Source organism: Cygnus atratus, chromosome 1, assembly GCF_013377495.2.
Source record: "Cygnus atratus isolate AKBS03 ecotype Queensland, Australia chromosome 1, CAtr_DNAZoo_HiC_assembly, whole genome shotgun sequence".
Classification (NCBI taxonomy): Eukaryota; Metazoa; Chordata; class Aves; order Anseriformes; family Anatidae; genus Cygnus; species Cygnus atratus.
The window spans coordinates 95,180,638-95,197,369 of NC_066362.1; positions in this window are offsets into that span (position 1 = coordinate 95,180,638).

Genomic DNA, 16,732 nt, shown 5'->3' on the forward strand with positions numbered 1-16,732 from the left:
AGGGGCAGCTGGCTGCGGATCTTTTGTCCTGTGCACTGCAGGCTGCTTCTCCAGTATGCCAAAGCGCTATTTTCTCTCCATGGCTTTGACCCGGGAATAAGCCATGTTCCGGTAATTGGGTGGGGTTTATTGGCCCTAAAAATGCCACAGTCAGCCCATCGTAATATGCATTTGCTGTGGCAGCTGGCATATCCTTCTCCTGCTAAAACACTGAAAATGAGCCGTCAACTACTTTTCCTGAGCCAGGATCCCACTGGCTCCTCTCACCTTTTACCAAAGGCTAGGGCTGCCTCGTAAAGCAGAGAATATAGAGAAAGTAAGAAAAGCAAGCAGACAGTAGGGATTATAGCAAAGAAAGCATGAGACCAGACAGTCTAGCATTTAAGTGCTCGGCTGGTCAGTTTACCCACCATCCTTAAAATGGACTGAGATTTAAGGAGTCTGAACTGGTACGGACTGGGTTTTTAGAAGTGACACAAACCTTAGGCAGGAATTGAGTTGCCTTTTTTTTTTTTTTTCTTTTAGTGGTTTAAAAGTCATCTCGATAAGGCCACAAACTGCATTTGTCTCATCAGCGTAACTGCTTGCAAATGACATGAATTCCAACAGAGTGCTTCGCTCAGCCGGGATAGGAATCGCGGAGAAAAGCCATCCCATGCCCACTGGGACTGATGGTAGGAGAGAGGGCCATCTGAGGAGGTGGTGGTGGAGGGTGTCTCCTTGGGAAGACTTGCTACGTGTGGAAAGGGGAAGGAGCTGAAAACTGTCTCTCCACTCCCCTTCCCCTCACCACCATCTCAGTGTTTTGCCGGACGCCTGTAGACAAGTAGCACTCCTAAACAGCCTCCTCCTGCCTCTCTCGCACGTCTAAGTTGGGGAAGGGGAGGAGGTCGGTATAATTACAAAAGGGGAAAAAGAAGGCACATGATTTTACTCAGTCCTGACTGAACCCACATTTCGAAAGCAAGGGCAGTTTAGGTGGAGGGCAAAAGAAGTGCTCAGCAGAGCGGATGCACACTGAGAAGAAATCTCAGGGCAAAGGAAGAGGGAGAATAAAAAGGAAAGGCAGGAGAAATGAAGGCCACATTCAGCTTTCTGTCTGCTTGACAGTGTCAAGATTTGGCTGCATTATTGTCCAGGAAGGAAAAGAGTCTGGTTGGTCTAGTATGTAGCCCAGTTACATATCTCCAGTTTTTGTTATGGCTGTTGGTGTCTTCCCCTTTCCCTTTTCTCTGGTCCAACGAATGCCTGAAGCATTGCTTCTCCAATCGTTTTTAAGCTTGTTCCTCAAAACTGAGAGCACCACACACCTCTTTGGTCACCTCCAGTCTCTACTTCTCCTCAGATCAACACCCAGCGATCGCACTGAGCAGTGCTCCCTACTGTTCGTGCCCACTGGTGGCGTGCCAAAAGAGCTCGCTTGGTACATGAAAAGGCAGAACTACCCTCAAGGTTTTGGTTGGGTTAGTGAGGCAGTCCCAAAAGCCTCTGGCCTGATAATGGGCATGCCAGGGGAGCTGTTGACTGAGAAACTGGGATGTCATTTACAGAGGTCCTTATGAGCATCGCGGCTCTCAGTCACTTAGCCCCTTCCACATTGCCACGTCTACATACCACAAGTTTTCTTTCTCCACCAGTGAGTGCAAGCCCTTTGCGTTCCTGTGGTAGATGGGAGAAGAAGTAGAGCTGACGGAGCAGGTTTGGGATTCCAAAACACTGTTTTGTTTTTCCCCCAAGTTTCTGCCTCAAAAATGCATTCAGTTTCTCTTTTACTTCTCCCCTTCCCACTTTTCGCCCCAAATTTGCTCAGGAAATCGTGAGACAGAGTAATGAGAAGTAGGATCACCAACAGCTCTATGAAGACACAGGGTGGTAAAATGCTTCCACACAAACTCACAGTCCAGTGTTTGTGACATTTCATAAATAACTTTTTTTTTTTTAAAAAAAGAATAACACAAGAACAATCCCTTTACTTACTCATCTGAAACAAAATAAACAGCAGTGGCTACAAACTTCTTCTTGTAACAATTACAAAAAAACTCCCAACAATACAATCCCCCAACTTTTAACACGCGCCTTGAATGGTTTTTTTTTATTTTTTATTTTAAACCTCAAAACTGCAGCATATCCTTAAGGGCAAACTTTTCAATTAGTTTTTTCTTTCTTTTCTTTTTTTTTTTTTAAATAATGTGTTCACCAAAAAGAAAAAAAAATTCCACAAAACAGTCTTGTACCAAGAAAATGCATTCAAAAATAGAAAATACTACACAACAAAAATATGTACCCTTCCTTTCCAAAAGAGTCTTCACAAAAATGTAGAAAAATGCCAACCATTTTTTTCCTTTCCTGAACACTTAACTTTCAACCTAGGGCACAATTATTTATTGACTTATAATGTCTGTTTTTGCATAAAATATGGAAGATACAAACCAACTATCAGGACTGTGAAGTTACAAACAACAACACATTATTCTCCCCACCCCACATTCCCTCCTTAGAAAACAAAACAGCGAAAGCCAATGTTTCAACAACTGACTGAAAGCTGTCAGGCTAGGAAAAACCATCAGCTGATATGGGAATTCAAAGATGCTGGCATAACAGGAAAATCATCTGCCTTTTAAAATGCGTGCTCTTTGCATTTATCTCAACACATGCATCTGTCCTGCTGTACTCAGGTGAGCAGGCACTAGGGGGGCAGGACACTGCCAAACACAGAAAGAGACGGGAAGGATTTGGGGGCAACGAGCCCCCAGATTTTTTTGTGTATGTGTGTGTCTGTGGCATTTTACTCGCAAAAGAACCGTAGCCATTTTGAAAGACAGAGAGGATGTTTCCATATGCCTTAAAAGTGCAAGGGCCATTTCTGGGTTATAGTAGTTAAATACGCAGAAGTTTTACTACGCTTAATAGTCAAGTCCATTTTCTGGCAAAGGCAGGCTCTTCAACCAGAGTTAGATCGGATCAGTTCGCGGCTGGGAGTGGGTAACAGCTGAAAGCTGGTAGGCAAAAGGCGTCATGCAAAGGTGCATCCAGAACTGATTTATTCAGTGGGAAAGTGTTTTGCCTACCTCAAACAACGTTTGATGGGTATTATGCGATTAACACAGCCAAAAGACCAGCCATTTCCACATCAATAAAATCTAGCAGTGGGGACTTAGGTACTACAGGGAAGGCAGCTGTATCTTGCATGCCTGTGGCTAAATCCATCCTTTGTGTACCTCTTTTGACTTCATTGCAATTACATCTGCTTGCACCAGGGATGAATTTTGCCCCATGTGGTTCTGGATTTTATGACTGTTGGCCATTTAGGAGCCCAGCCCTGCAAAACACTGCGCTTAAATACTCCAGGTAGCAGAGCTAGGATCAAAGAGGCTTCTCTCTTCCTTTGTTTGAGATTGATTGTTTTCTTTCTAGCATATCTGATAGAAGATGCTTCCACAATAAGGAAGAAGAGAGGAGCTTTTTCTTAGCCTTTTCCACTGCGTGGCTGTGTGTTTTCCTTTTTTTTTTTTCAAATGGCAAAATGTGTTTGTGTTTACTTCCAGTGCATTTTTTTTCTCAAAAATTCAAAACAAAAAGGAAACATTATTTATCCCATCCTTCAAAAGGAAAACAAAAACAAAACAGATTGATAAAGTACAATACAATAAAATCAGGCATTATAAAAGACAACATGATGTGCAACAGCAATACCAAAGAAACAAAAATAAAATATATATATATTAGGATACAAGGATGAATGAGCCAACAAAGCTATCTATCCCCACTACCGGATGATTAGTAAGCATTGGTTAAGAAATAGGTAAGGCTATTCTGAGATTTCTAACTTAACACAGTTAACCACTGCTTCTCTTACACCTTTGCTTCCTAAATTTTTCACCTTTCACTCACTGGTCTTTTACGTCTTGAAACTGATTTTTTTCCTTTTCATATTTTTTGGTCTACAGTAGAATTACATGTTAATAATAACAGCAAAACAACACCCAAGCTCATTGTGAGAGTAAGTTGGTGCCACATCCATGATACAGAAGAGGGAAAACAGACAACAGAACAACTGCAATCAGTTTTTCACACACAAAGCATATTCAAGGGCAATAGCATGGTTGATCAAAACAAGTTTTGGGGGGCAAGCAGCAGAAGCTGTAGGCCTGGAACTACACCAGCAACCAGAGCCCGGTCTCTTGCCTTTACGGGTGTCCTGAGGGACAACAGTAGCTCAATTTGCCATGTGGCTTTGCCATTCTTGTCACCTGGAGCAACAGCTGACCGGCCACCTACTCACCACTAATTGCACTCCTGGTTTGATGGAAAACCAAAAGGAAAAGGAAAGGTGAAAGGCTCCTAGCTAGGGCCAAGGCTATGTCTTGGTCACCTTGGCTGATTTGGCAAACCACCAGCCAGTGTGAAACTGGGATCAATCAATCATCACCTGGCTGGCAGGCCATTTGGAAGTAGTCTAGAAGCAAATTCAGACTGCCTAAGGTAATGTGACAGATTGCTTAGCCTTCTCCATCAGGGAAACCGTGATGAACTCTAACAGGATAGTCTGGGATCATTCTGCTAGCATAAATTCTCTAAGTTCAGCAGGGATGAGAAAGCATACATTCTCTGTTGCTACAGAATTGCCTTTGTAAATGTCAGCATCACCAGCCACCAGAAATGTGTTCCCTACAAACACAGCCATAGCACTGTGACTGTCCATCACGGTTCCTGGCATCTCCTTTTTTTTTCTCCACTGGAACTTCTGAAACAACATTCTCTTCAAGGGTAAGCTATACAGTTATGGTAGAGTTGAAAACATCACTAGCATCTTATTGAACTATAACTACGCCACACAGTCCCAGCAAATACTCAAGCTGATCCTCAGTAGTGCTTGTCAACATCTAGGAAAGGAACATACAGAAAGAAGATGATCAAACAGTAAAGGGAAGTTCTGGTTTGGATCTAGCCCACTGGCCAAAGTGATTTTCATTCAAGAGAAAAGGTGCAACAACGAAGCAGGATGTCAAATGGAGGAGAATTATGGAAGTTAGTATTTCTCCATCTGGAGAAAAAAATAGGGCATTAAGTTATGCGGCATCTCTAATCAGCAACATATGTTTTGGCTTCTTAAAATAAACCTCAAGTTATCCTTGGTTTCTCAGTCAAGCACTGTCCACACAGGGCTTTAGTACCATGCTGAAAAAATTGAGTTTGTGCTATATTTAAATGCAGTTCCAGTCAAACTAGTTTCAAACTGACCATGTAAAAAGGAACAACCTATTTAAGAGCCATTTAAAACTCTACAATCGCACTTACATCCAGGAACTGATCTGGCTGAGCACTGTAACCGAGCGGGAACAGAGGCTGGAATGTGGCTTTCTGAAATGGTTTGGTTCTTCTCTACATGGGCTAGACCGCTTTTGTTGAAACTGAGTCAGCTGGAATCAGGTTTAAACAGGCAGAATTCAAACCCCATTTGGGAGCATGGCTCAAAGCCCTCTTTTCCAGGTTTGCAGTACTTTTTAAAAAACTAGTGCAAATGGCATCTTATCACAGCATTGCAAGCATGCAGTGTTCCTCTCCTTGTCCAAATACGGCTGACAGCGGGTCACACCACAAGGGAGGAATATGCAGCAATCAGTCAGCCAGAACAGCTCAAACTACAGAAGTTCTTTATTTCACCACAGCAGGAAAGGCACTCTGGACACAGCAGGCTCAGTAAACCCTCAGCTTCACTTTTTTCTGGAGCAGTCCACTACTCCTCTTTGACAATGCAAACCTACTCTGACAGTAGCAATATATGCAGCTGCCTTAAATGACAAAACAAAACAAAACTCACCTAAACAAAAATGGGGAATATTGGCTCATAACCCAAATTAACTTCAGTAGACAGACTTGATTTCCTCCCATATCATGACTCCGTAGCCGTCACTACTCTTACAGAAGCAAATGCCACTTAAACTAAATGTGCTCTCCTGCCACTGTATTATGCTGGCTCTCAAACGAACTGTGCTTTTGTTGGGCATCCACTGCCTCAGTACTGGAAGATGGCCTTCCAGTGGTATTCATCTTACAGGAGTCCTGCAGGTGGCTCAGAAAGAGACTGCCCTGCCTGCTCTCATGGGAAGAGCCATTCAGTAGTTCACCTAACACTACCTCAGGGGGATATCTCCAGTTCTTCTCTTACAGTACTTCCAAGCCACGATGGATGAAATGTAACTAAGAGTGGAAATCTCAGTTTCCCAGACAAGCATGTCCTTATCTCCAAAGTCTCTTTTGGTTCCAGATCCTCTTCTCCTCTAGTTGTTCATACTTTTCTCAAATGAGGCAGTCCAACAGACCGACCAGCAAAACCAGCTTTGCACTGTGCAGATCTGCATAAGGTCTGTACCACTGCCCATTCCTTCGTACTAATGGAGCCAAAAGGTCTTAGCTTCAGGCCTCAGGAGAAATTCAGGGTGTGAATAGGCCTCTGAACACCCAATTACTGTAGGCTTTCCTTAGGAATTGGAATCTCCCCCCTTATGCTCGTGAAACCTCCGTGCACATCAGACAGGTGGTCCCTATACTGCAGACCCAAAGCAGATGCACTCCTGTGTTACACTCTTCTCCTAGCTGCTACACAGAGCATTCTTCATGATTCTAATCTGCCTTCTGGCAGAAGTTGGAACTATAGTCTTACTGAAGAGATTCAACACAAACTTTTGATAGTTTTTAGACCACAAAGAACTACAGCAGAGATGGACCTTGCTGCAAATTACTGTTGTTTTCTTTTTTTCTCATATTATGCTTGTTACAGAGTTAATGATCAAGGTATAGGCCAACATGCATCATGACTGTAAAATACTTTCCAGCTTAGGATTCTGTTTGGTTCCAGCCAAAAGCCTTTGTAATGCTTGACTATCTCTTTGAGGAGAGAAATCAGACTAAAGATCTAAAAATGCCGGAGAGCATCTTTGCCCAAGCAGGAATATTCTTTATTGTACTGAATTCCACATCGCCCTTCCTTGTCCACATCCCTCCTGCTCCCTCTGCCCCCAAAGGCTTGACTGGAACATTTTCAATCGAGTGTTCAGAATGACTGTTTATTGCACCGTCCCCATAACAGCCTTTGAAAGAAGTGCTTTATTTATTTATTTATTTTCAGTGACCTTCCCCTTTGGTAAGCCTGCTTTGTGGCTTCACTTCTTGAGCTGAGAGATCATGCTTACACCCAAGGGATACTGATTACAGTCAAACATCTCTGAGGAGATCCGATCTGACAAGGCAGGTTTTGAGCAGATTTTGAACTAGGAATTGGTATCTTCATGTTGAAGCCTTACTCTGGTTTTGTGCTAAGCAGTTCTCTTAATGCTCTCACAGCCGCAAAGAACACTCTCTAGGAAAAGTGGGGAAAAGATCTGTAGCACCCTGAAACCTGTGATGCCTCTTCTGTTTCCATTATAGTGCTTTTGTTACTTTATTATTATTATTATTATTATTTTACAGAAGCTATCCAATACAGCTATCTCAGTGTCTGACTAGTTGCTTAAAGTAAAGGTAACCTCAGTTCTCTTCCAACCTGGTCAAGTTTAAGATACATCCTGTTTTCTGTGCCCATCCCTTTCTCTTCTCCCTTCCTGCTTAATTGGCCCCTTCCAATCCCACCACATGTAAATACATTTCAGTAGTGCAATGCAGTGCAGTGCAGTCATACTTAGTGCAAAAATAAAAAGCCTTATCCAGACCAAAAAAGCACAAACTCCCTCCCCACCCCACCCAATCCCCAAGAAATCAGCTTTCAGTAAAAGTACACGAATGCCCCAAAACGAGGGGGGATTTGCAGTCTCCCAGCCACACTTTCACATGCCTTATTTTCTCTCCTCCTCCTGCTCAATGTAGAGATCTCGTTAGTAGACAGGACATTTATTGAAAACTTAATAAGCTGAACAACTGAAAATGGAAAGGAGACAAGTCATTGTCTGGGGGCTGCAGAAAGAAGAGAGAACTAAATGGATACAGCAAAAAAGGTCAGTAGTGGTTTTACACAAACTTGTCAGATGCAAACTTTGCAAGGGTACACCTTGCAAAGGGCATGTGTAAGTGTGGATAAAAAACCTAAAAAGCTTCCCTGTTCCCAATATACAGTCCTTATTTTAACAGTGCCCAAGCTAAGGTTCTGTAGTGCAATCAACTCTTCAACATGGCAGCTCTCTGTGGCCACCCTAAAACAAATGGACAGATCAACACTAACTTCAGTTTTCTCCCTCTCACACAGAGACACACGTGTGTGGACAACTCCCTCCCTCACCCTTCAAATACACAAGCAATATATATAAAGGATTTTTTTTTTCATAGCCCTTCTAGGACTATGGTGGGAAAAGCAGGAATTTTAATGACAGGCATATAAGCTCTTACGTACCTAAAAATGAAAACACATAAGACAAACAAAATAAAGCTTGCTAGTAACAAAGGCAACTAGCCCAATCAGCCCATACCTCCCCATGTCAATTGATCTGTTTTAACAAAATAAAACATCTGCCGGGGCTTGCCACTCATTAAGATATCACTTGGGAAAACACAATAAAGGCCTTGGGATACTCACTGGTTTGGAGATTAAGTTCAGTATGGACAGCCACAAGAGCTTCCATCTAACCCTCATAACAACGAGAAAGGACTGTGGGGAACCACTAAAATTGTGTAAGAGGCCACAACAGGGACAGAGGAGCAAGAAAGGGAAATGTATAGAAAGAGGAACACATTAGGGCAATTCTGCTGCTGCTATATGAACCTCTCTGCAATTGCATGGTACATAGAGTATATTGCATGATGCTTCATCTAGGTCTAAGCACATGCTTCCTCATGCCTTCTCTCTTTTCTCCTATTCCCGATCCTTTGTTGAAGACTGCAGCCAACCAAGAATGTAAACAAAAGCAAATACCAACAAATAAACCAAAGAATATATGAGAAACAGGTTCCTCCTTTTTCTTTGTCTTGCAAAGGTAGAACTGTGCCCTCGACTCCAGACACACAGATACACTCTGTTTCATTCTAGTGCAGAAAAGATTAACGGGCTTTCAAATGCACAGAAATAAGGAAGGAGCCTAAGAGAAGGAATCTAAATAAGGGTGCAGGGACCCTGAATATCCACCTCCAAACTAGAAAAATGCCAGCCCATAAGGACTTTTGCTGTTTGTCTTTAGCAATGAGCCTACCATAAAAAATAGAGACTGTAATCGAATTGCTAGGCATGGCAAGGGGCCAGCATCTAAACACACTCTGTCTGGGTGCATAGCTACAGCAGTGTGTCCCATGTCAAAGCATACACAAGACACAAAACTGATAAAGCTTTCTAGCTTTTCTGTAAAGTCTGTGAATATCAATTTTGCCTCTCTAGTCATCAGCAATGAATTTTCTTGCTGTTCAGCTGGCTGTACTTTGAGGGTATTCAATCTGCTTGCTGAAATGCTAAGCTCATGCCAGACTACATGGTTTCCAATCCATTCTCCTGCATATATGATGCACTAGCATGTTTTTGTATTTTTAAAAAAAAAGTCTGAAGAAAAGCTTGATGTATACTCTGAATTTGGGGTTATATAATCAGATGTTACAAAGAAGCAATTTTATTTTACCCACATGATTACAGAAAAGGTATGGCTAGAGAGCTTCTGGGTAAAGTAGTCAGAAACCTAGAATCAAATAACTCCAAATATCACTGCTGCAATGACACTGGGTCATAGCTGTCATTTACTCCCCAAATGCTTTTACATTGTTTTGGTAATAGAAAAGTGGTGTAGCAAGGCTGTAAATTAGGGAAAAGCAATTGCTGTGTTTCATATACGTATACACTAGCTGTTGTGGCTCACTATTTAATTACTGAAGATAAATATGCTACTATTTACCTCTCTCTGGACAAAAAGAGTCCCATGTGTTGTTCAGTGGGAAGCAGCCTTCTGAATTTTTAAGCCTCCCAGCAAAAAGGAGAGACCATTTAATCACAGAACCCTTAACACAGGTAAAATCTGTCCAGTGGAATGAAATCAAATCTTAGGTCAGTTTTACGAAGGATAAAAATTTTGGGCAGAAACATGCTAAATTAGCGGGAGCAGTCCTGTGACATATTAATGGATGTATATGAAACTAGTTCTTAGGTCTATGACTTTCTGTAGGACTACATATGCTTTCCCTGTCTGAGAAGATGCACTGAAGTCAACAAAAGATTACGAGTCACGCCTGGAGAATTTAGCCCAGTGAGTATTGGTCCGATCAGTTTTCAGGATTAAGCATAGACCTCACTGGTGCTGACGAGAAAGGTTATTCAGTACATCCTTCCTGAGCTGAGCAGCCTATTTATCTTATGTTTGGCAACAAAAGCTGATTATGGGTGGAACTTAGGGGAAACCACCAATTTTCTGCTTCATTTCCTTGTAAGAATTTCTTTGAATCTGAACTTTGGAGCAAGGATCCAGGGGACTGAATGCTCAGCATATGTGGAGTTGGGAATAAATCAAAGATTTAAAAGATTCATCAGAATTTCACAGCAGTCTGACCTACATCCCGTCATTACGACAAAGGAAACAGGGCACCCCAAAAGACAAGGAAACTTGTTGAAGACGCTTGCGAACAAGTTTAGTTCTGACACCAATAACTGAAAGATTGACATCTCTTCCCTCAATAAATAGGAACTATACCTTTCTAAAAACTAAAGGTAGTCATACTTGAAAAAGAAAGAGCAGCAGCAGATGCTGAAGATTCAGTCTTTTCCTCTAAGTGGTGTGGGTGATGAGCAAGTCTCTTGTATGGAGTTCAAACACTCCTCTTTCCTGGGAGCCCCCCAGTCTTTGGTGCAAGCACCCCCAAGGTGGGGGGACTCTCCTCTTGTTCAACCTCGCAGTGAAGAGCTTTAAAATCCCTTTCTGTCCCTGCACAGTAGCACAGAGCAACGTGCTCTTAGTACAAGGTTCTCCCTCTCGTGGTGACAGTGACCTACTTCAAATGTTGTGTTCCTCAAAAGCCGTACAAAACAGAAAAGAAGTGCAAAAGGGAGCTGAATACAAATGCTGTCAACTACAGAAACATGAGACCATGGCTTGCATTAGCCCAGGAGGTCTGCTCGGTCAACGAGGAGATGGAAAACAAAAGAAATAATGAAAACCATATACTAGAATAAAGCTAATACTTGGACAGGGCCTTCCCTTGATGTTTATATCATTCAAGGAAAGTCTCCAATGCAAGATTCTATAAAACTGCAAAGCCAGTATCACTTTCTGTTTTCTGTCTCCTCAGAAAAGCAGAAAATATGCACATATGAAATGAGTTTCTTAGAACAACACAATTCTCAAGACTAGTGTATCTTCAGAGAATGAAAAAGAAAGGATACATGTTCAAAAAAGCAAGATTTCTGGATTCACAAATGACTGACTGTCCTTTATGTTAAAGGTATGTTAAAATAGTGTTCACCAGCCGATTATTTTGTTAGTTTCACTTTCCCTTAGGCAATTGTATCTGTACACACTGCATTCTAAAAGTACAATCTCTAGTGTGGATAATCTACCTGTTTGGTACCATCCTGTTTGTAAAACCACTTCTTAGCCTAAAAATATAAACTGTAAACTGTATAAGATGCAAAATGAACTGAGGTGCTTAAAAAAAGCATTAGGAAAAATAAAAGGCAACAAGGAAGTTAAATCAAGAAACATATTAACTAGTAATTATCCTAAATGAATTACTGAACCTTATAAAGGATTAGCAGGGGAAGCGTGGAATGGGTATGCAGCCATTTAAATGAGCAGGCATTCTCAGTGAAGTGAGAACACTCTCTACTAAAATATGTATGATTTAGCACTCAAAGGAAAAGGCAAAGACCATGGTCAGAAATTGTGGACCACTGAATCAGCACTCTGTTGCAGCAGCTAACTGGAATTAATCTGGGAAATGGCACCTTTTTGGCTTAAAGGCTGAAAAATCATCCTTTATGTAATAGGGCAAATTAGTAGTCTCTTCCTTCCCTCAGAAATGGATATACAGAGAATAAAGACAAGCCAGACTTAGAAATCACTGCTGGAAGACTGTGACTTTTAAACTGCAAGTAGAAAGAACAAAATGTTGTGGTAGTGGCCTCCACATAAGTGCAAATGGCAGATGACAGGAGTCTGTAGGAAATGCCAGCACTTGATGATTCCCACGCTTGAAGTTCTCATTTTATTATCCCAAGAGGTGGAATAATTAACTCTTTCCCTCTCTTCCCACTCCGAAATCACTTTTAAGTTTACTGATTTGCAGTGATACGGATTTAGTCATTCTCAATGAAAGCACAGTTTGTAATTGATGTGACCATCTCTTATTTCTTCCAGTCTTTACAGTTAGAAGAAATGAGATACAATGAATACCTCCTCCACAACCCTCATCCACTTGATTTTGCACATTGTCATTTAGGAGTGATATGTTATTGACCAAAGGAATGAAGGTCAGCTGAGATGTACCTGAATCAGAAAAGCAACCACACATTCCCAAGCTTTCATAAGTCTGGACTTGTACAAAGTTTTGATGTGGACTCACTGCCTGGGCAATCTGTTACAAGATGAGAACATGGAAAGAACACCCCAAGCCACAAGGTCTGGGCATCCATCAGCTTCCTCTGGGCTCTTTGGACCTAGATGTTTACATATCCCTAGTGACATTTTTTTCAGTAGCTCTTTGTTGACAATGAAATGGGTCTGACTCAAATGAAATGGGTCTGACTCAAAGTTCAGAACCAACTGGAAGATGATAAAGGCAACACTCACCTTGGAAAACTTTTGAACTGAAACTCTGACTTACGGAAGTTTGTTGTCATTTGAAAAAGGGAGGATCAAGTGGATAAGGAAAGATCTAATTGTGATATTAATAGTGGTGGATAGAGGTTTTTTGTATCCAATTCCTGTCAAAATCCACTGGCCACATTCAGAATGACTGTAAAAAAGAATAATATATATTCTTCTAATATATATTCTTCTAAGTGCAGGGAAGAATTTTAGGAAATCTTAAGACTTTGAAGAAACAGATCTTGGAAAGAGTGAAAGATCTCTTGCGGCATCTTTCTCCAAGGCTAGTAGTAATGGAAGAGGAAAGTCTGACATACACTTTTACAAATGAAACAACAGGACATCTTTGAGGAGAGCTAACAGATAATCTTAATTGTTTTGACTTATTGTTCTTCTGATATGAAAGGGATAGCAGGGAACAATATCTAACTTTTTGTAGAGCCTAATACTGTTTTACCTTTTCTTAAAAAAAATTACTTTCCTACATCTTGCTACATAGAAATTTTTAAAAAGCCTGAAAAAATACTTGTAAAGACAATAAAGAAGCCAATAATATGAAAAAGCACACTAGAGCTGTAATAATGATTGTTAAATGCTTCAAATAGCTGCAGCAGTTGATTGGGTTGTGAATGATACATGTGAAAAATAATTCCTCTATGATCATAGGCAGATGCAAAAGTTAAATGATTATACTATGTATATATATTGATATAGAATTGCTATATATATTGTGTACTGTATGTTCTAGCTTTCAGAAATACTGTATTGTAGTGTACTGTACTTAACTAAGCAGATCTAAATAGCAACTTGTCATTTTCCACAAAGTCACTAGTACTGTTAACAAAAACCAAAAAGTCTATTTTCTCCAGTAAAAGAAATACATACTGTTACAGTCACAGACATTTTGACTATAGAGAGACAATGTACATTAAACCAAAGAAAAACCCCAAACCAAAATAAAAACCTCACCCCAAAATCAACCAGCCAAAATTGTTGCATTTATCGTCTTACTCAAAAGGGGAAGGGAAATGCCACCAATATAAGAAGAGGAATAACATTTACTCAACTTTGTATGAGAGAAAATGAAAGGAAAAAATAAAATAAAATCATCAATTACCCTTTCTGTGACGACGACAAAAGAACTCCAGAGTGAAAAGAATAAAAAGCTACTTCAGGGCCAACACAATACCAAAATAGGCAGCTGTAGCTAAACATACTGATTCATCCCGCTAACGAAATGAGAGCAAAATGAGTTCCAGAAATCCCGCAGTTTTCGTGGATTACATGCTGAATGCTCTCACCAACCAATGCCTTCCTCTCCTGACAATCTACCAGTCTTCTAGACACACTAAAGATGTTCCTGAAAGGATTTTGGCAAAGACCACGGGAGAGAAAGTTAATTGTTAGCGACTGCACATTCTGCCTACATTGTTTTTACTACTTGTAAAGATATTCATAGCCAACATATTGCAGAGTACATGAGGTGGGGAAAGAGCTGTTTGATAGGGCTCTGGATACAAGAGATTATTTTAGAGCCTGTACGTATCAATACACTGCGTTGCTAACTGTTTAATGACTTGGTAATTTTTTACTGTCCTTTTTAAGGGGAGCAAAGAGGCAAGTTGGATTACATTGTTTGCATTTGATTCCCCTGTCAGGTGAACATGATGAAATTCAGTGGAAATGAGTGACTGAACTTAAGAGTATAGCTTGAGAGCTGTCAGTCCCCTGGATGTCCCTTCTGCTGGTGAAGCCTGCTGAGCAGCACTGTTTTATGTATGTTGTGGCTGAAAGACCATGCAAGGCTCTGAGAGGCACTCACAAAAACACGGTGGACCAGGTCTGGGAGTCAAGTTTTGAATGAGGGTAAATGTTTTATTTGGGCAAACGTTCAGTTAAGGGCATTTGGCCAACCAGATGTGTTTGGTGAATATATGTGCACACGCATACTGTTAAAGTAGCGTGCTACAGGTTCGTGCCAATGCTCCACAGTTCATGTTGTAACCCTTATTTAAACCCTTCCCTGATCCATGTGTGTCTCCATACCCAATTAGGAATCTGTAAAGCCAGAGCTAGCTAGCTAGCTACCTACACATGCACACATACACATACGTACTCACATCTGTCGGCATGTGCACACACACAGAGGCCATATAATTTAGTTTTGTTTGAAGATCCCATAGATACCATCAGACTGTGTGACAAATGAGAACCGAAGAAAAGACTTCATTGGTGAGTGAGAAGAGAAAAGCTGTGATGTATTTCAGGGCACTTTTGTGACTGTAGTCCTGCTTCCTGAATGTGATGCTCCTCCCTAGTCAAACAGAATATACTGGGGGTATTTTTAGGGGTCTTTATAAGTGTCAGAAAAGAACGGGGTAATATCCAGGTGGCAAAAAGGAGTGAAATGACATAGGTGCCTAGTTATATGTATAGACCTCAGAAACATACCTGTCTGTTTTTTAAGAACAGGACATTGCAGAATCGGACAGCTGTGCACAACAGTGCGTGTCTAACCAAGCTCTGCACTTTCCTCAAGTGTTGTGTGACTGCTGAACGTGGCAAAAATCACCAAGTCAAATGCACAAAGTGTGCAGTTCTGCCAGGAAAACACCTAAAGCAGTAAATACATTGCTACATTGGTGCCAGTTTTTCCAGCAGGGTAAGTCCCAGTGGGGACCTTATGAAAGCATATGGGCTACTGCTGTACCTGAGCCCAACCTGACAGATTATTTACTAGAGATGCTTGGGGTGTGGTTGCACGACTGGGTGTGAAACTTCACAAGGAGAGCTCAAGTCTGCAATGAAGAGTGGAAACATGAATATACCTATGGGCTGAAGTGGACAGTTCTCACACATGATGGGCTATTGGTGCTTCTTTAGTTTTCTTAAAGTAAATCATGGGAAAACAATCAAAGTGCCTACATTTATTTCCAGTGATGTGCACACAATCCCAAAAGTACCACTACAGATTGCACAGATAGAAATTAAGGACAGGATTTGCAAATGGAAAACAGCTTTTCACTGGATTTCTCTCACATGAATTTATTTTAATGGCATGGGTGAGGCTGGAGTCAGTAGTCAAATCATACAGCCTTACCCTCATAATATTAATTTGGTTTAGAAACAGGATTTATCCTTCAGTATTTCACAGGGAGCTACTGCCAACCAACCCAATATAAAGGAGATCACTTTGGAAGAGGACCAAACCTGCAGCTGTAACAGAAGGTAAGAAACAGCTGAGAAGCAATGTAAAGAGACCACTATGTGTCACTAATATTTCTTTACTCCTCCCCTACCCCTTCAAACAGGAAAACACAATATAATGCATTTTGAATGAAAGGAATGTTTTAGATGAAACTTTGCTACAGATACAAAACATAAGTACACTCCATACTGCTCAGATGCATGGGTTTTAAGGCAGCAATTGTATTTGAGGCTGAAGTGTATTCATTTCCAAAAGAAGTATTTCACTGCTTTTTGCTTTCTAAAAAATAGTTAGGGACAAATGTGTAAATTGGAGGGGTTAAAGTCCAAGTTAACAGAGTGTTTGGAAGACCTTCCTGGCCTGCTTACCTCAGTTACTCTCCTTTTTTTTTTTCTTCCTATTTCAACTTACTTGCTGCATGTATTGCAGAGTTCTGCTCAAAGGGCTGCAGAGGTCACAAGAGCTACTGACAGTCAAGCATTTGTTATGCTAAATATTCCTGGGGGAAACATTAAGAGTTTTCCTTGGGCATTTGCGCTTGTGCACAAAATCTCAGTTCACTGACTGCAGGGAAAGGACATCTGTTAGTGAAGTAGACTTAACTCAGGCAGTGGAAACTGTGACCATGAGATACTATCAGAAGATTCATGTAACACTAGCAAAGTTCTGTGTATCTTGAGTCAGTGTCTTGTTATTATTTTAAAAGTTTTTATAGATAATTCTAGGGAAAACAGGCATTTAAAAAAACATGACTAATTCT